Raw genomic sequence first — 20419 nt, forward strand, 5'->3', positions numbered from 1 at the left:
ATTATGAAAATAAAAAATGAGAATATTTTAATCATTAACAATTACGTTTCACATTTAGATTCATGATTCTAAGAGGCATCGTAATGTTCTAAAAAAGCACTTCACGAACACTGCAAATGTAAGTGAATAAATAAATAAGCATTAAACTCATGTGCCGAAGCCGTTTTGGAGGCTTCATTGCCTCGTTTGCTAGCTTGTCACCACAAAGTATGCAGAGCGGATTTGGTGCGTGAGAGTCAGCTGTTGCGATAAAACCGCATTTTAAGTATGACTCCTGGTATTGTCTGTTAAAAGAAGCTTTCTTTTTAGCTATGGTTGATTAACGTAGATGTGGTGAGGCAGACGTTTAACAGTAGGTCACTGTTGCACAATATCGCAATGAAAAAGAGAATACCTCTACCAAGGCATGAACCTTTGCTTTTCCAAGATGAAGAAGCCCCTGATATCCCTCCAGCACAAGAAGATGTTGCCGGGCCTAAGTGTGAATGTGTGTGTGTGAATAAAAAAAATAAACAGGCTGGGGCCAAGACACAATGAACGTGTAAGCCTCTTTTATTATAGCAGACCTGCCAATATTGGAAAATGTTTTTGAGTACCACCCCTGCGGCGCGGCGGGGGAGAGAACTCTTGTAAATGTAGTACACCCCCATGATTTTTCTGTTGTCCTGTCCAAGATTTTGTGGCCTTCATTGTATTAGTTATAATGCTGTTGCATGTTTGAACCAATAGACGGCATTCTGAGCTAATACATAATGCAGTTCTGAACCACTTTAGTAGGCCTAATCAAAGAAAAAAAAGACTGATAACTGTTATAAGTGATAACTGTGACAACAAATTTGTAGCCTAATAAAAAATGTCACTGCAGAAATGAGCAGTTCGCAGCAGGCCTATTACTATTTCCTCTGGGATGTTATTTCACTCTAGGCTACTTAGGACCTTCTCAAACAATGGTCATGTTATATTTGATCCCTTTAATTAACATATTTAACACAACCTCATACCTGTCAAGTGTCATGTTTCATCACATTTATTTTTTCTCCCCACGTCTGACGTTTGAATGCAAGCCCAATGACACGATGTGATACCAGGACTAGACAACTGCTAACACCAAATGATGGCGGTGTGTTCGCTTCTTTATCATTTAATTAAATTCAAGTCAGTGGAAGAGTTTTTATTAAGCTATTATCATTAGCGTATTTTTTAGTAGAAACATATAGCCTGTTACACTGTGACATGACAATAGTTGTGCGTAGGCCTATGTGTGGACACTGTAGAAAGCTGTCGCGGACTTCGAGCATGAACTTGAGAACATCGGACAGGTAGGCCTATGATTCTCTGATAATATACATCATACTGTGTTCGTTACCTGTTGCTCCTTGGTGACTGATGTCAATATTGAAATTGCACACCGTGCAGAAAGCATGGTAGGGAAGTCAAAGAACGGAGGCATGGCCATCTCTCCTGGTAACTATCAATGATTTTTTTTGAGTTGCATGCAATCTTTTTCTTTTATCCGGTGGTTCTGCCATGGTAGTATACTACAAGGGTTTGTCTGAAATTAGTAATATCAAAACCCTAAAAAAGCGTAACGTCTAATCATTTGTAACACAGCAAAGACACTTAGATCTATTTGCCATTTTAAATCGATGGCGAACATGATATGAAGACCGCATGGTTAACATCGTTGGGCTAAAATAAATAAATGTAACGTTTTATCTCTGCATTACTCTTTAGTTTACCTTTCAGTGATTTTTAACTTTGTTTAATGTCCTCACTTGAAGAATTGGCAGATGTGGGCGATTAGGGAGAGTTAGGTGAGTATGAATGAAAAATCGCTAACTGAGACCTAAACAGTGGTTGATTCTACTGACTGCAAGTGTAACCTAGTACTCTCTGATTTCGAGGGTCAAACAGGGATAGTAACGATAGTAACGGCAGGGGGTCTGTGATTGGTCAAACTCCTCTTCTGCTTCTTGCTCTTCTGCAGCTGCCCATGTACGCCTTGGCGACTCGACACTGACAGACTTTAAAGGTTGAACCCGTTGAAAACCGGCAATGCATTATTGAGCGTTATGCGTACTTTTAGAGCATCAACTCGTACCCGCGTACTTTGATGTCAAAATGCGTGCCGGGTACGCAAAATGCGTACATGTTGGCAGGTCTGTTATAGGCAATTCATGAAGCCATTATGTCTGGAAAACATAGAACATTTTGTTTCGACCAGTTGGCCTATAGCCTAGGTCTACAGAACGAAGAAGGACGGCTCCTCAAAAGTTTCAGTGGAATGATTTAACTTTTGTTTCAGTAATTCCATTTCCAATTTAATTTTTTCTTTTTCCAATTGAAGTTTTTGCTGTTCAGTAATGAGTTTGACAGTCTCAGCTTCCACTCGAACGATCTCCTTTTGTTGCAATATGTTTTGTAGACTGGCCGTGTCCTCCTGTCTCCTCCGTTTCGGCGGATTGCTGTTTCCAGCTGCGTTGAGCACTGCAGTTTGGTTTTCAGAACAAGTATAAGTATAACAGTACAGCACATACTGATCTGAAATGGCTTTACTGATGCGTAGGGTGTCCTGGAAGTCAGAGGGATCCCATCCATTGTCTCCAGCTCGACAAAGTTGTCCTCCATCTTGACGATCCTTGAAATTGTTAAGATGTGAAATTAGTGCCAACTTACTTCATATTAACTTATACTTCTCACGTGCCGCTTCAGAGCATTCTTTTTGATAGCGTTGCATATGTTGTTTAAATGAATGTGCCTCAAACCACCACGCTACTTCAGAAACCACTAAAAACGAGACATGTCTACTTACTTGTACTTGTTTGGCCAAGTAGGCTTCATCGTCATGCCTGGCCTCCCGCGCTTCTGCTCATCCTTCTTCAACACCACCATACCTGGCCTAATACGATACCTCTTTGTCCCCTTCTTCATCCTCTTCCCATAGGCATCTTTCTGTCGCTGCTGGGCCCTCTCCAGGTTGGCATGCACCTGGTCATGTTACAAAGCAATCTTGTGCACAACTGACCTTTGTTAACATTGTCCACACTACAGGTGTGAACTCGCTAAAAATGTACTTACCTTTTCAAAAACCTCTGCATCTCTCCTGTCTCGCTCCTCGACATAGGCTTCGACGTCCGCCTCATCTGGACTGTCCACATCCTCCTCTGGAGAGTCTCCTCCAGTGACCTAATGTATCATGTAATGCAATGTCACAGAACATCGTAGTCTATAATATTTGTATGCTACATTCCAAAAGTTTCAAGTGAATTGAATTACATCACAAAAGAGTCGTAGCTCACGCTCATACATTAGGCGGAAAGGCGAGAACCTAGAGGAAGATTGAACACAAGAGTTGTGGGCAAAAACAATTTCCTTTAATTGATCCTCCCACCTCTCTTGAAGTCCATCAAGGGTCTTCCCAATCGAAATTTTAAGAGTTTGGTTCGTCCTCTCATCCAATCCTGTTTGTCGAAGTGATTTTCTTTACCACAAATGACAATTGCACCCAACAGTGTGATAATGCTATTCCATATACCATTAGTTTGCGGGTGGTAGGTGGAGGACATGAGGTGCTTGACCCCACACCTCCTGAACATGTCCGTGTTCACCTTATTCAGAGAACAGAAAACAGTTAATATCAAATGGAAATCATGAGTAACAGACAGTATTGTGTTGTTAGTTTCATCGTGCTGAAAATGTTAATGAAGGGTGAAACAACCTCATTCCAGAACTCCCTTCCTCTGTCGGTCAAGATGACCTCCGGGGCACCATGCTTCAGGAAGATGTCCATCATAGCCCGTAACAATAGCAACCAAATGTAAAGATACATTCCAGTTCAGGCAGCATGATACTGGATGACACGACGTTCACCTACAAGTAATTGTTACAGAGAAGGAAACACAAGGGCAAAAAAAAAGGCTGTTTTTGCAGCTATACGATCAAAGGTTTTTAAATGACAGTTAATGTTACACAGAGATGTTTAGTCTACCAATCATGTGCCAGGGTGCAACTGGATTGATGGGCCTCAGCTCCGGAGCCTCCGTCTTCACCTTCTCAAAGCGTGGCCTGCGTGTGCCTCTTCAAAGACGGGAGACTTAAAAAATCAAGGCAGATTTTTTTTTGTCACATACCCAGTCTACAATTCCTCAAGTAGCCCTCCCAACTAGAACATTTTAGTAAACAAAAAAAGTCAAACAAACAACCTTTAGGTACAAATACGACCATCTACGGAGTTTGGTCCGCCATCTTTTTTTTGTTGAGCTTCCCGCTTTTCAGACGTGAGCATAAACGCGATCTGATTGGCTAGCGCTTGTGCTGTCAGTTATGCATGAAGGGCAATTTGATTGGCTGACGCATGTGTTGCCTCTCGAAAAGTTGAAACATTTTCAACTCTTGCTGCAAGCAATGCATGAAACGCAACGGAACCCAACGAAGCTGTCATGGCAAAAAAGTGACCGGGTGCCAAAAAGAGCCCGGGTGATGTAATATTGGCTTTCGAACGACTCTTGAGTGACAGTTGCTATACCAACGCTAGCATTACGTAACCCGGGCACTTTTTGGTCAGTCTCAAGAGTCCTTCGAAAGCCATCAGCTACTTGTTAGTCACTTAATATTGTGCCTAAAACTATTAAGTATTCCGTTTTAGCTACACCTGCCGGTATCCTGTACATCAACATTTGCAGTCAATACTACTTTTTGAATCGCTATGTTGTGGCTAAACAAAATTTTACCCGGTAAATAAAGTGTTCCACTTTAGCCGTTTACATCATCATTTGCATTTCAATTGAAATTGTTTAGAAATTCGTTTTTATAAAAAGGAGAAAATATACTGATATACAGTGCTTGTTAATCTACCGTTTTAGCAAGCCAGCCAGTTAATTTGCTAACATCTTAAATAATATACGGTGCTTGTTCATCTACCTTTTTACCAGGCCAGCCAGTTAATTTGCTCACATCTTAAATAATATACGGTACGGTGCTTGTTCATATACCTTTTAAGCAAGCTAGCCAGTTAATTTAATAGCATCTTAAATAATATATGGTGCTTGTTCATCTACCTTTTAAGCAAGCCAGCAAGTTAATTTGCTAACATCTTAAATACTATACGGTGCTTGTTCATCTACCTTTTTAGCAAGCCAGCCAGATAATTTGCTAACAACTTAAATAATATACAGTGCTTGTTCATCTACCTTTTTAGCAAGCCAGCCAGTTCATTTGGTTTAAGATATTTAAGATCTACCATTGTTTGTTGATATAGGCCTATTTAGAAATACTTGGGAGAGTTCATAGTAGCTTGCTAGCTATACACTAATCAAAATAATGTGCCCCAGCTAACGGAGGAATTGCTAATCGCTAACGAGATGCTAGCGGCGAAACCGGTTGAAATTTACTTACTTTGTCACTATAACAAACTTGTGAGTCAACAACTTTCCTAACACAGACAAACATCAAGCACATGGTTGTTTTGCTGGTCTCAGGTAGCGAAGTATAATGCGAGATGCTCTGGGGTAAATCGCGTTATTCATGGATACCATGTGACGTCACTGCGTTTAAGCGCCGCCATCTTTGTGTCCAAAAGTCTAGCTGAGCGTCGGTCACAACACAGACAATAGTCGGTCATAACCCACAGAAAGTTAAAATGCCCTGCTTATGTTGTGCTGATGGATGCGACAATAGTCGCGAAAATTACCCAAAGAAACAATTTAATTGTATACCAAAAGATTTAGATCGGTGGAATAAATGGTCGGCTGCAAATTAGAAGAGACAACTGGCAGCCAACATCTAACTTCAGATTGTGCAGTCAACACTTTGTATCTTCCTGCACCACTATCCACGGACATGTTGATTTTGTGTTCAGAGCCTGGGAATGACTGACATGTTAAGTGAAATGCAGCACGTTGATACAATCGTGAATAATTGCTGTGTCTTATCAGAGCTAAACTCTCCTGAGCAAGCTAGAGTGCTAATAGTTTGCGAGCTGTTTAGCCCTTTACTAAAGGTTTTAGCTACACCTAGCTAGCCCACATTGGCACTCTTAATCACCACTAAAATAAATCGGTTGATAATCGCTGTTTGAATTACTAAGATGTCCTGTGATGACATACATATTTTTTGTCTCCAGATGCCATATCTTGGTGTAGGTCACCCATCCTGCAACTGCATATTGATATGCATCTGTACTTTTGAAAGCCTTCAGGCTATCTCTGGTGTATGGGGATGGATTGTGTACAAGATAAATATTAGTGCTGTCAGTTTAACGCGTTAATTTTTTTTATCGCGAGATTAACGCGATTTTTTTTAAATTATTCTTTTTTTTTTTTTTTTTAGATTAACGTTCTTTTAGGCCTCGCAAACTGTGTAGGCTAACGTTACGGTTTGAGTGAATGGTGAGCGCAATACGGCGAAAAGGATGATAAAAAGCTTCTGAATGGAAAGTTTACTTTTAAAAGTTGTGTTGTGCAAAAGACGCGAACTTCACTTGTCTGAAAATGTCAACAGGCAGCTGGCTGAAAGCAAAGAAGTAGTAGGCTTACCTTTTATTGGTAACCTAACTGTTACGGTTCATTGTTTCTGAAACAAGAGGCCTGACTGCTATGTTCCCAGCAAACTTGAAAAAAAAAAAAAAAATATTAGGCCATGGTTTAACTGCACTATAGGCTGAGTCCTTGTTTACCTGAAATGTGCACTTTATAATTGTATTTTGTACCGCCCTGTTTGGCAATGTTGGTTTTCAATTAAATAAAACATTTGCATAAAGCAAGCCAATCCACTTTTCCATGTTGATAAGGGCATTAAAATAAAAATAAAATGATGGAAAAAATAAAAAAATGAAGGGACATTTAAAATAGATAAAAATTTGCGATTATTCGCGATTCATTTTGAGTTAACTATGACATAAATGCGATTAATCGCGAATAAATATTTTAATCGTTTGACAGCACTAGTTAAAATACAGATGTAAAAGCCAAAATAGAATGCTATTTTATTGCAATGCTTAAAACAAATATGGACATGTATGCCTTCAATATATGTTTATGCTTACCTTTCATCAGTTTGAACATGTCCTCACTGAGGAAGGGAAGCATGGGTTTGTCTGTTTGGTAGGCGGTGAGGAATGGAGTGACTTCTCTTGCAACTATTGAAGATTGCCACTTTCACGGTGAAGAGAGGATCTGCACAGAGCCTCAAATGACTTCACCTTTGGATTGGGTAGTTCACCTTTTCCTACCCTCTCAACGTAGGCTTTTACGTGAGGCCAGAGCAGCATTCCTCGTTCCGACACGTTGACATTTCTGATCCATCTGTGATTACAAAATCGAAGCATGTTGGTGCTGCAACCAGTTGCCATCGCGAAATCTTTGTGACGAGCAGGGCAGTCGTGGAACTGCCAGTAAATGCTGGAGAGTGCGTGTTCAACTTCACAACCTGTAGATTTGCATCCATCTCTGAATGCGTTGTGGAGTAAATGCAACCCACACAAACCAATGTTGAAAAGTTACTTTCCCACATCCTTTTGCACACTCGTTGGGAGTATTTCGGACACTTTCCAGTTCACATTGGTTGGTCATTTTCCCAACGACATCAAGGGCAGATGTCGCCACCACACAACCTACATTTTGCTCGTCCCGGGTCTTTGTCTGTTGTAACCTATGACATGTACTTTTCCATTTGTAGCCAAGCATGGTTAAATCTACACTTCCCTGGCATAGTGCATTATCCTGCCCGCTTCCCTGAGTTACTGTTGCTATGGCCACGAACTTTTCAGTTAGTATGAGAGCCTATGCCTGCTTATATTTTGAGCGTATTTAAAGCATATGAATTATTTAAAACTCAGCGTAAATGAACAATATGAATATAACTAATTTCCATGACTTCTCTCGGCTCTCCTCGCTGGCAGGCCCTGGCCTCCTTCCAATTCAAGGCAGAGGTCTTTAGAAAAACGAGTCCCATACTCCCCAATGCACGGTTCAAGTCCTGATGAATAGCCTAGCCCAGCGCAGAGTCGATCAGGTTGTTGGAATCCCTGACAAAGTCCCCAATTATGTTAGTTGAAAATTCACTCAAGTTACCTCAGGACTCTGGAGTTGCATATAAGTATATTTATTAAACAACAAGCTCGTCAGGCTCTCCCACGTCCCGGCAGGTCAGAGAGGGAGAGGGCGCCCGGGCTCACTCCCAGACTTCAGCAGACGAGAGAGAAGCAATATTAAACACATCACACAAGGTTTATATAGATAGAAGTTAGTGTTCTCTGACGCCAACACAATTTGTCAGCAGGGATAACCACGTCCGAAGTCATCTTACTATGTGTCTTGCCATGCAAGGATGTCAGTTTTACACAAGATCTAAAGAAGCACAGTTCGACCCTTCTGATCACCTCTGCCCCAAACATGCTCTTGCACATATGCCGACTGTGATGGCCCAGCCGGTGAGCAGTGCCCCACATGGCTGACACAGCATTCACACCTACACGTTGGAATGCGTTGATCCGTCAGGGTTGACGGATCCCCATTCACTTTGAATGGGGTGACGTCATCCTTTGCCGAACTGAATTGTGGCTCCGTTGGGTTCCTGTGCGTTGCGTTTCATGCATTGCTTGCAGCAAGAGTTGAAGAATGTTCAACTTTTCGTGAGGCAATGCATGCGTCAGCCAATCAAATTGCCTTTCATGCATAACTGACAGCACAGGCGCTAGCCAATCAGATCCCGTATATGCTCACGTCTAAAAAGCGGCAAGCTAAAAAAAAAAAAAGATGGCGACCAAACTCCGTAGATGGTCGTATTTGTACCTAAAAGTTGTTTGTTTGACTTTTTTTTGCTTAGATTTTTTTAAAGTTACCGAGAAATAGACACTGTACAATGTAAAAACCCCTTTATTGTAACTGAAAAATACGTCTGATAGGATTTGCGAGGTGTGTGAGCACCCTACCTAATGTTAGCATGCTACTGCTTACAAGGTAAGCAGCTTGCTAGTGGCGTGATTGGTTTGTTGACCAGAGGATACGGAAGCCAGACTGTCTTGAGCTACGGAGGAGTGAGAACCAGACGCCTTCCAAGACAGTCTCAGGGTAAGAGGCCCACGGCCTGCCTTTTATATTACTGAATACGAATAAACGCTGTCTATCTCTCTTGCCTCAGGAAGACCCCGACGGAGCCCCTGACGCCAACGGCCAGACCGGTGAAGCTTTTTGAGTTCCCTTTGTGCGCCCCCTCCCTTTTCCCCCTTCAGTTTGTACAATAAAATCCTAACTTTTATTCACCGCAACTCCTGTGTCTTGCTCTTTTCCAGTTTGTGTACCCACTGTTTGCCCTTGCCAGGCCAGGCTCCCACAAGACTAAGTGGCACCTAATAGTCTAATACCCCGTTTACACGATGGGAAAACGCATATATTTGCATGCGTTTTGGCCTTTCATTTACACGAAAACGGAGGTTTTATCACGAAAAACGATCATTTCTAAAAACTCCGGCCAAAGTGGAGATTTCTGAAAACTCCGTTTTTGTGTTTGCGTGTGAACTAGGTCAAACGGAGTTTTAGGTTCTCAAACGTCACAGTATGCGACTAAAAATGCATCACATCATGTGAGCGTCCTATTGTTAGTTTGCTTACTGATCATGGATGCTGTTAAGGTAGTGCTCATTTATACGTTAATGCAAACGCCTGTTTGTATTTACAAACACAACTGCTTTTCTATATGGAGGAGCAGAGGCAAAGAACTGCACGGAGGTCAGCAGTCTTTCTACTGCTTTTTACTCCCAAGACGTAGGCTACATTGCCTGCCAACGTCGCCACCGACGGTTTTGAATCCGACCAGGGCGAACTGCTGTCTGGTGGGAAAACTTTGAGAAAGAAGTCGTCCTCCCAGACGAATGGCATGAGAACTTCCGAATGTCGCGCTCATCACTACTGTCTCTTTCGGAGTTACTGCATCCCTCCATAGAAGGCCGTATTAATGCGGGCTCATGTAAACAGAAACTTTTTTGAAAGTCGTTATTTTTGAAAACGGAGGGGCAGAAATATTCGTTTCTGTAAATACCCGGCTATGTGTAAATGTGGTGTAAGTTAAACACACACAGAAACACAGAAAAGCCATGTTCCTGCTTACATAAGCACATGATTTATTCAAGGTAATTATTAACACAAGGCACATGATTGCACTGTGCGCCAGAACCCAAACCAGAGAAAAAATATTAATAATATGGCGGAACAAACCACTGAAGTGCTGGTCCAGGGCAACAAAAGTATTCATAGATGTAAGTTTCTTTGCTTATTTTTTTTTAAAAGTTACAGAAATAAACAGTGTTCTATGTAATTATGCCATGATTGATTAACAAAAAATAGTCTGAATTCGTTAGCGAGGTATCGCTATCGGTAGCTGAAGATTGTTAACGGGCTTGCTAACGCTAGCTCTGATATTTATCTGTATTTAATGCAAGATAGTTAAGAAAGTGAACGGTTGTTTATGATGTGAAATTGTAAATGTGCATTGTAACTGCACACAAAATGTACTGTAAAAATAACCTGCTATTTAAAAATATATCAAGGCTAATGTTTGACATCAACTGTCTTAACTGTCAGTTGGTTGCTGTTAACTGTCATAAATAGTTCGCCAGCAAGGTAGTTAAGAAAGTGAACGGTTGTTTATGTTCTAGAAAATGTGCATTGTAACTGCATACAAAACGTACTGTAAAAATAATCTATTTAAAAATATCAAGGCTAATGTTCGACATCCAACTGTCAGATGTTAACTGTCAATAGCTAGTTCACCAGCAAGATAGTTAAGAAAGTGAACTGAACACAAAATGTTACACCAAAATCTTAGCTAGTTGTCTTGTGGTGGTTAAAATGTTTTTCATAATATTTTATATCTATGTAGGGTCCTCAACTGATGTATGCAATTTCATCAAGGCCAGAGGGGAGGCAGAGCACCTTTTTACTGGCCATAAGAACAGTGCCATGGAAGGATGGAAGTAAGTACTCCAAAGGCACTCTTCAGCCACAGTAACCAGTTGAAGAAGTAGTGGCATTTACATATCTGATACAATTGGCTGTCTGTTCAGCCAGGTGCTCGATTCCGTTGGCCTTGCGGGCATGGTCAGCCCACTTCAGGCCCGCAAGAAGTGGGACAACCTCAAGACTAAATATAAGGTATGACCATTGTCATGTCCGGCTCACAGACATGACAAATAATAGACGTTCATCATAAACACTAAAGATTTACAATTAGCCAGGACACTAACAGTCCAAGCTACAGTGAGGTGTGACCAGGGCTCGAAATTAACTTTTTGGCTTACCAGCCAAAATGGCTGGTAGATGAAAAAAATTACCAGCCAATCATATTTTTTACCGGCCAAAATTAAACCTGGCTTTTCAGACGTACTCTGACATTGTTTGACATATACAACCTTAACCTATGATTTTTATATCATTGTAAATCGCTCTCAGAATGGGTTAAATAAAAAAAGCAACCAATTTTACTTTTTTAAATAATTTATTAATTTAGGGGCCTACTACTCTTGCTCAATGTGAGGTGGGTTGTCCATGAGGTTTGGTCTTCGCATCCGCACACTCTCAGCAACCCACAGGTTGATTGCAGGTGTGGGGTCGTAATCCTCCACATCAGGGGACAATAGCTGAACGGTCAGGAGGTCTGAGAGAGCAGCAGGAGTGAGGCTGGCCCTCCAGTCAGTCTTCACCTTATGACATAAAAGTATATGGGGAAAAATAGCAGTGAGTACATTGAAACATAGTTCATGACATTCATATACATAAAATCACTGTTTGAATCTTCACCTGCTTCATGGTGCTGAACCCTCGTTCACATTCAGCGGTGGAGGCTGGAATGGACAGGATCAGATCAAAAAGACTGAGCACATCTGGGCAGGCGTGTCTGTGCCATCTATTGACTTCCATCCATGTCAGGGATTCAAATTTGACCTCCTGATATAACTGTGCCTTTAAAAAGGTCCATTGGTCAGGGATATTGCACCACAACATTGGCAGAACTGAGAACTTCTCTGAAATGATCACAGAGGGCCTCAACTTCATTGTCGCCAAAGTCTAGAAGAGAAACAAATTGTAATTTGCATTTCATCATGCCAGTTCCTGTTTAACCACTTACGGTGTTTTCAATCCTAGTAACTTCATCTTTTGTACACTTAAATGCTTAAACTTTTTCTAACAACATCAACAACAAACCTGCAGAATTAGCTGGATCTGCCCAGTTCTTGAAATTAACCAGCTTTATGGCTGACAGAACTCCTGCACCAAAGTCCTCAAATCTGTCACTCATGCTATTACTAAGCTTTCTCAGCAAGCTATCCTGTGACACCTTAACAGCCCTGTTGTCACTCCTTGAAAGCTGTGCGAACTTGAAAAATGATTTACAAGCACAGTGCGCGAGTGATGGGCTGTTGTCAATACACGAAACAACAGCGCAATGAAGTGAAGCATACCATTGATTTCACATGGAAACCAAGTGACGGGGTCGCGACTGCACAATGTGAACATAGCATGATGACGCGCTTAACTTTATGCAAATAAGAGCGACAATTCGCAAACCAATGGGCCAGAGCCATATAAAAAGAGAGTTACGACACTTTGATCTCGTCGACACGTGATCACTTGGTTCAAGTAGCTCGCAAAAAACCCACTGCTGGCAACCTGTTTGAATGGTTTTCGACGGGACAGACAGCAGCACCATCTCGATTTACTGACATTTTCGGTATATTAACACATAATATCAATTGGTTACTGGTGTGTTGTATCATGTATATGTCTCAGACAAGAGATCCCAGTCTGGTTCGAACTCTGGCTCAGACAAGGGATCCCAGTCTGGTTCTGACTCTGGATCAGACACAGGTTCCCAGTCTGAGTCTGACTCCATTTGGGTAAATGTCTCTTTACAGATGCTGCACTGCTGTTGCTGCTGGAACTCTTCAAGGAGAAAACAGAGTTTTTATACTGTGTTGAAAACATAAGTGTGGTCTGTTCCTTTTCCATGATTTGAATCCATACTAAAGTTTAAAACTACCATGCCTGATGTTTCCCCTACTTTTTTCCTCTACAGGAAGTCCACCCCTGTCCAACTGTTGTTTTCCATGGCTCCCTCAATGTTTTCAAGGCAGACACCATCAGCATCAGGCTCGATAGACTAACGTTGACCACTGGGAAAATGGCCATAGGCGAGGCTCTCGAGTTCCTTTTCAGCACTTATTTCCTGTTCAACGTATCATACCCTGCCCCTCTTGTGAATACTTTGACATTCAAATGTTCTTATTCCGTCTCTGTCCTAACAATAAAAAAAATCCCCATCCCCGTTCTTAAAATGTACAACCAATTTATGTAATTTGATGAAATAGGTCTGTTTTTATCTCTTTCTTATAGCCTCTGTTACAATAAATACATTGTTACCTTTTAAAACCTTTGTCTTGTTTCATCATTTTCATGGTGCTAATCAGGGTTAGGGTTATTTACCATAGCATTTTGTATTAGGATTATGTAATTTAATTGAAAACGTTTTGATACAATTTGGAACAAAGGTTTATTATACAGAGCATTGCATGTAGGCTAAAGTATACATTTTTAATTAGCTTATAGTTAGAAAACATATATGTCCTCGAACGGCTAATGTTGAATTATATTTTTTGTTTCTTTGTTTTTTACAGATACCTTGCCACTGGTGATTCCTTTAGAACCATCAGTTTCAGCTACCGTGTGGGGCACTGCACAGTAGCCAGAATCGTTGGCGAGGTGTGCAAGGTCATCTGGGACTGCTTGGTGAATGAGTTCATGCCTGTGCCAAAGAAGGACGACCGGCGTGCCATCGCAGATGGATTCCTCCAAGAGTGGAATTTTCCAAAATGTGTGGGATCCATTGACGGGAAGCACGTCGTTGTCCAGGCTCCCTCCAACTCCGAATCGCTGTACTACAACTACAAGCACACATTATCCATCGTGTTGCTTGCGGTTGTAGACGCAAACCTCATATTCCGGATGGTGGATGTGGGTGGGTATGGCCGTAACAGTGATGGCGGAACTCTGTCCAACTCCCCTTTCGGTCAGGCCCTGAGGGATGGCATGTTGGACCTGCCAGAGGACCGCATCATTCCGGGTGCAGAAGACAGGGGCCAAATGCCATTTGTTTTTGTGGCGGATGAGGCCTTCCCACTGCGCTGCGACCTCATGCGACCCTTCCCTGGCACGAACCTCGCCACAGGCAGGCGGGCATTTAATTACCGGCTCAGCCGTGCCAGGCTGGTTGTGGAGTGTGCCTTTGGGCTCCTCTCCAGTCAGTGAAGAATGTATAGGAGGGTAATTTCGGTCAAAGCAGCAAAAGCAGAGGACTGTGTTAAGGCCACCTGCATCCTCCATGACTACCTGAGGATGACCGAGGAGGACAACCATAGAGCCTAACACGTCTGGGCGGGTGGAGGGATCAGCAGGTCTCGTGGATGCAGATCGTGTGGGTAGCAACAACGCTGCCAGAGCTGCCATCCGCGTCAGAGAGAAATTATCTGCCTATTTTAACGCAGAGGGTGCTATAACCTGGCAGCCACCACCGTAACCTGTCCCACCAAAACCAAAGGCTCTTTTAAGAGCCACCCATTTTTATCATTAAAAGCATTTTCCAAAATGTATAAGCACTGTGTGAGGGTTTGTAAATGTACTGTACATTTATTATTCAGACCAAAGTAGAACTGGGGTGGAATGGACTGATTATATAGTATCATAACACATATATTTCATAGTATAATAACACCGTAATGTGAACTATAGACTTCTACAGCAATGGTATGTCATGCCTTCCTTAGAATTTGAATATAATTTCCTCTAAAGGGGTAAATCTAGGCTGGGTACCAGACAAATTTAGCCCCGCCCACAATATTTGAGGTCGGGAAGTTCGGTCTGGCATTGCTCCATTGAGAAGGAATTATGCCCGACCAGAAGCTGTACAGACCAATCAAATTGTCAGGGCGGGCTTTATACGATGATGGACAGATGATCAACAGTAACATAATCAACCACGTCACCAAAGAGTTTGGATTGAATTCGTTTTCAAAAAACATGGCTGCCGCTGCAGAGCTGAGATGTTTAGATTCAAGTCTATTTTAGAAGACATCGACAGCACATTCATTTTGAAAGAGGATCAAAGCATTTGTTGATCGAAAAGATGTTTTTGCCGTCCTTCCTACGGGATCCGGTAAAAGTTTAATTTATCAGCTGGCACCGACTACATTGCTCTGATTGGTTGTATGTATATCCAATTGAGCGAAGAGGCATTTTTTTTCATGGTTCGGTTGAAACACGCCCCATAATCACAGCCTAATGGAGCAGTATCAGACTCATATTCTGACTAGAATTATGAGTATGACAACGTCAGGCTAGGGTAAATCACAATGTGTGCTATAGAACAGTTACTGGTATTTATAATATGCAAATGATAGAACCACAATACTTTGATTTTCTTTAACCTGTAAGTCTGTTTATTACATATATATAAAAATGGGTGCTCAGGGTGCTGCATTGAGCTCTTGCTTGGCCTCATAAACCCTCCTATAAAAGTCAAATTTCAGCTCTTCTTGCTTGGGCTGAGGCAAGCTTTCCAGCATAGGAATGAGGCCTTTAAAGAAATAGTCGCTCTCGCTGGTTCTATTCTCCATGGTTGTCAGTACCCTGTCCTCAAACAAGGAGCTGTCCTGCGCCCTTCTGCCTCTCTTTCTCTGCTTTCTCGGTGGTCCACTGGGGGTGCTGGAGGTCCCAGGGACTTCACTTGGGGGTCTGGGGGTCACCTGGGGCGACACTTGTGCTGGCACCTCTGCCTCATCCTCAGTTGTGGCTTGGCTCATAGCCACATCCTGGCTTTCCTCTGGGCCTGCTGCCGGGAAATTTCCAGAAGTAGCCCTTTGCTCCACGAAGGGAGCCAGAAAGCCCATCACGGCAAAGTATTTCCATGGCTTATGGTTTACCTGCCCTGCACCACTCCTGGTCCTCTCCTTCTCCCGTTTCCTCTCTCTCATGTATGAGTCACGGAGACCCTTCCACTTTTTAATGCACTCTTTGGCTATGAAAAAATATGTACACACACACAGAGGGAGAGAGAGAGAAAAGAAATATAAAATCAATATTCAAATGTTTTTACTGTCACAATTTGCACCATTATGCAATCAGGGTTGGGTTGGGTATAAACATTAGCACATTAGCTAAATTTGCACTTTTCTTATGATTGCACTACAGGTTAGATGATAAACTGCATTAGTTGTACTGGTTTCCCTTACTTTGTGCAATGACAATAAGGTTGAATCTAATCTATCTATTCTAATGTAATTACCGTTTGTCATTGGCTGTCATTGTGTGCTCATGCTCAGTGGTCAGGCCAATGACCTCTATTTAATTACTCCACTGGCCACCGGACAAATTAAGGTAAAACTAATTGAACATTGCAAAAATTAAACTCACCTTCATAGCCAATAATGCCTGAAACCTTCATCCATGCATACGTTCTCAGTAAGGTGTTTTTGTAATCGGACAGGGAAGCGTTGTATAAAATAGGGAAAGAAGCCACGGTAGCCATTCGTTTCTCTATTTTTAATGTCAACCGCTGATAAAAGTGCATCAAAGAACCCACCCCCTCCTCCCATGGGACAGAAGAGCGAATTAATCAGAGACGGCTCCTGTTACCATGGAAAAAAATAAATGAAGCTAGCTTTACAAGCTGCTGCATATGACACATGGCTAAAAGAAAAGTTTTGTAATTTTTTCTCAATGATGGTCAACTATTTGTAGTTAAAGAAGCACTATTTCGATAGTTTACATTCATTTTCAGAGAATGAGCTGTGGGAACCGAAGAACAGCGAGGTCTAGCAGCAATTATCATAGACATATATCTATGACTTAAATTAAGGTTTACGCTTACATGTTGGAAAACAGAACGTCTCATGGATGCTGCTTGCTAATACTTTTTCAGTTATGTTTAGTGCAATGTAACAAATCAGTGAATTATCAGAGTAGCCTTTTCGTTCGTTCTGAATATTACACTGATAGTGAAATACATTTGAAGTTGAAATTCAAACATTTTCAGTCATTATTTTAATTTGCTATGGTAAATGATCATTACATTTATCGAACAAATAGCCGAGAGATGAATTGATTACCAAAATCATCGTTAGTTGCAGCCCTAGTGATTACATTTGTGGGCATACCACTGTATAAAACCATTATACAATTGTTCTACATGAAGTGAAGACAGGTTAGCCATAAGGTACTCTTAATAAATGTATTTACTCAAATGAACAGTGTAGCAAGTGAAGTGTGTGCAGTGTTGAGTGTAAAAAAAAAATTAGGTGTAGGTCAGTATGTGTAGAAAAGTAAAAAAAAAAAAAAAAAATGATGATGCAGTAGCTAATGCCTCCTGTTCCTGTTCCTCCTGAAATATTAGTTAGTGCACACGAAAACGCACCCTTGCCCTTCTTGATAGGGTAAGCCTTGCCATGGAGGACAAGAGGCTTCTAAAGAAAATTTCGTTCTCGTCCTCCGTTGGTGGTGGAGGTTGGCGCTGGGAGACTGCTGAAAGCAGCCCCCTCTCAAATTCTGATAAGGCCATGCCAGGCCTTGCACCGCCTCTTCTCTTCCTCCCCCTGTCCTCCTGCTCTCCCTCACATCTGCCCTCACTGGCTTGTTGGCACAGGGCAGGGGGTTTCAGGGAAAGTGTAGGGGGATGGGGATGAAGATGGGTAAGGGGATGGGGATGAGAATGGGGACTGGGGTGGAGTGTGTGTGGGCATATTGCTTGCTGTCTCCCTGTCGACTATGAATGGTCTTATAAATCCCATAATAGCCATGTAGCGCCATGGTGGAACTGCTGACGCTCCGGCCCTACTTCGTAGGGCCTCCTTCTCCCTATTACGTTCTCTTTGAAAACGGTCCCTCAATGACCTCCACCGTGTCTTGCATATTTCCTCTATTGAAATATTTTTTTTTTACTTAAAGGACCCATCGTATGCCCATTTTACCACAAGTTGATATGGTTCCTTGGGGTCTTAATGAAATGTCTGTAACATAGTTTGGTCAAAATACCACAAGGATCATTATAAACTGTACCCTTTTACCCTGCTTGAAACAGCCCTTCTCTCAAACAAGCTGTTTTGAGCTCCTATGCTAATGAGCCAGCTAACCCCTCCCCCTCCTCCGCGGTTTTGGGCTACTCTTTGAAACGAAAAATATGGCCACTGGAAACGAGATAGAGATGTAGATTGTTCAGACCCTGAACAAGAAGAGGCTCCCAAACAAGTTCAAGAATGTAGGGTACAACAGGACGTTTCTGAATGGTAAGTAAACTTTGTCAATTCTACATTTATTTTTTTCTTTGGCTAAGGCAATATGGTCTGTTGTCGGTGTGGAGAGCATGGCAATGCTAGTAAATAGTGTGTGCATGTACGAGTATGTAACAAATACAATGTGTTTATGGAAGTTACTGTTTGTGAAGTGTTTATATAAATGCAGGTAATGGGAACGCCATTATGCCTGCTACACAAACAACAGCCAAACAAATACACCTTTCTCGTCAGTGTTCTGTCAGAATACAATACTTTTTCTAAGCTTTTAATTCAACCAGATGGCTTGCAGGATAGCTAGCTATCTACCATGTGGGACTTAGCTTGCTTTTGATGGCTGGACTTTTTTAATTGTTATGTATCCTGTTTAATAATTTTTCTCATAAGTGGTGCATAGCAAAATACACGAGTTAAGCTCCAGCTGTAAAGTAAAATATTATCTGACAACAGTAATGGACCAAGCAGGGTTAGAACATAATGTACTTACCTCCGTTTATTAGCGTTCAAACCTGGTTTTCTCATTATATCGTTGTATTTGTCGACTTTTGTCACACAACATTCAAATACACTTTACCTGCAATGTTGTCACTTTTTAAAACTCTTCATCTATACAGGTGTATTTGTGCCAAGTGTGAGCAAATTCCTACAGAGCCTGAGAATCAATGCTGCAGGAAGATACCACAGGTAGAATTATTTGTGAAATTGTAAATATGCAGTCATCATCTGTTTTATATTCCATGTCACTTACACTTTCAATATTCAAGGTTACAAGAAGACTACTGCAGCTTCAGAACCAAACTATCTGCATGGTCGACCACCCAGGCCTGGAACCTGTGTTTGAATGTGTTCTCACTACAGAATGCATTCAACATTTACAGGGCAGATTATGGGCCTTTACGTCAAAGAGGAATAGAGCAGTACGTTTTTTTTTTTTTATGCATGAGTTATCAGTCATTTCTGCAATACAAATATGACTGGCGAATAAAATACAATAAATTACTCTTCCCCCTGAGTTACTTTGCTAACTGCTCATCTTACACGTGTCAATTGTTGACATGTTACACATCAAACACTAAAAGCACAGAAATCTTTTTGTATACACTATACACAGATTGCTAGAAAGAATGCCACAGAGCTTTTTAAACATAGTTATTAAATGTACTGGCTGATACATAGGTAATTAATACAAAAAATACCAAGTATAATAAAAACATTGATTACAAAATTACACTTTGTGCCATTAGTAGCCATACTGTAAATAAAGGAACACTTTATAAATGTGTGTCACCTTTTATTCTCTAAATACAATGTAAACTTTGCTCAGCCGTCACAGGTATTTGGCGTACAGAAGCTTTGTTAGCTGGTGTTGGGGCTATCTGGGCCGGAGAATCAGGGTGGTCCTGCCGTCCTGCGTTGTGCTCCAGATACGAAGAGTGTTCCCTGATGCTCAAGGAAGGTATACGGGGTTCAGACCTGCCCTCGATTGAACCTCGACACATAGCTGGCTATAACTTCCCGCTTGTCAGGTTTCTCAAACTGGGCAGAGAGATACGCGGGTATTGGGATCTTCAGCACCTCATTCACATATGGGGCCGGGTCCTGAAAAACCCCGTGAAAGATGAGGTCCAACAGGTTATCCACGTACTCTGTAATTTTCTTTTTTTTTTAAATCCAAAACTTTTACATTGTTTTTATTTATTGTTTATAAATATAAATATATTTTGTTTTCTGTGTGCCTATGATAAAACAGATATTCAGTATCCTTGGAGTCACAACAAATTAAAAAATTAGATGCTGTTACAACTTTAACACGGAGACACAATCAATGACACGATGAAGTAACTGAGGGTAAACAAACCTGTACTTTTGTAGTGAGGTCGCAGTGTTTTCACAGGGTTCTTGCACCATTTCAAAAGTAAAATGTAATGCTTTTTAAGACCTCAACAAATATAATTTAAGACCCAAAAATGTCACAATTTCTTTGGAATACTCAATTCAGGGGTGCAAACTCATCAGGGATGAAAAAGGTGACAACGATGCGAACCCCCTAGGAGGGTCCGGGGCATGCTCCCCGGGGAATATATTTTA

The 20419-nt window shown here is 41.5% G+C and overlaps 1 long non-coding RNA gene across 1 annotated transcript; it reads right to left on the reverse strand.

The window, feature by feature from the left end:
- Nucleotides 1–2389: 2389 nt before the first annotated feature.
- On the reverse strand, nucleotides 2390–4087 carry LOC116220211. The gene is made up of 6 exons (XR_004163491.1): nucleotides 3989–4087; nucleotides 3719–3870; nucleotides 3392–3608; nucleotides 3079–3186; nucleotides 2813–2988; nucleotides 2390–2638 (listed from the first exon to the last, which is right to left on the reverse strand). It is a non-coding gene; the product is annotated as an uncharacterized LOC116220211 (long non-coding RNA).
- Nucleotides 4088–20419: the final 16332 nt, after the last annotated feature.

This window comes from Clupea harengus, chromosome 4, assembly GCF_900700415.2.
Source record: "Clupea harengus chromosome 4, Ch_v2.0.2, whole genome shotgun sequence".
Lineage (NCBI taxonomy): Eukaryota > Metazoa > Chordata > Actinopteri > Clupeiformes > Clupeidae > Clupea > Clupea harengus.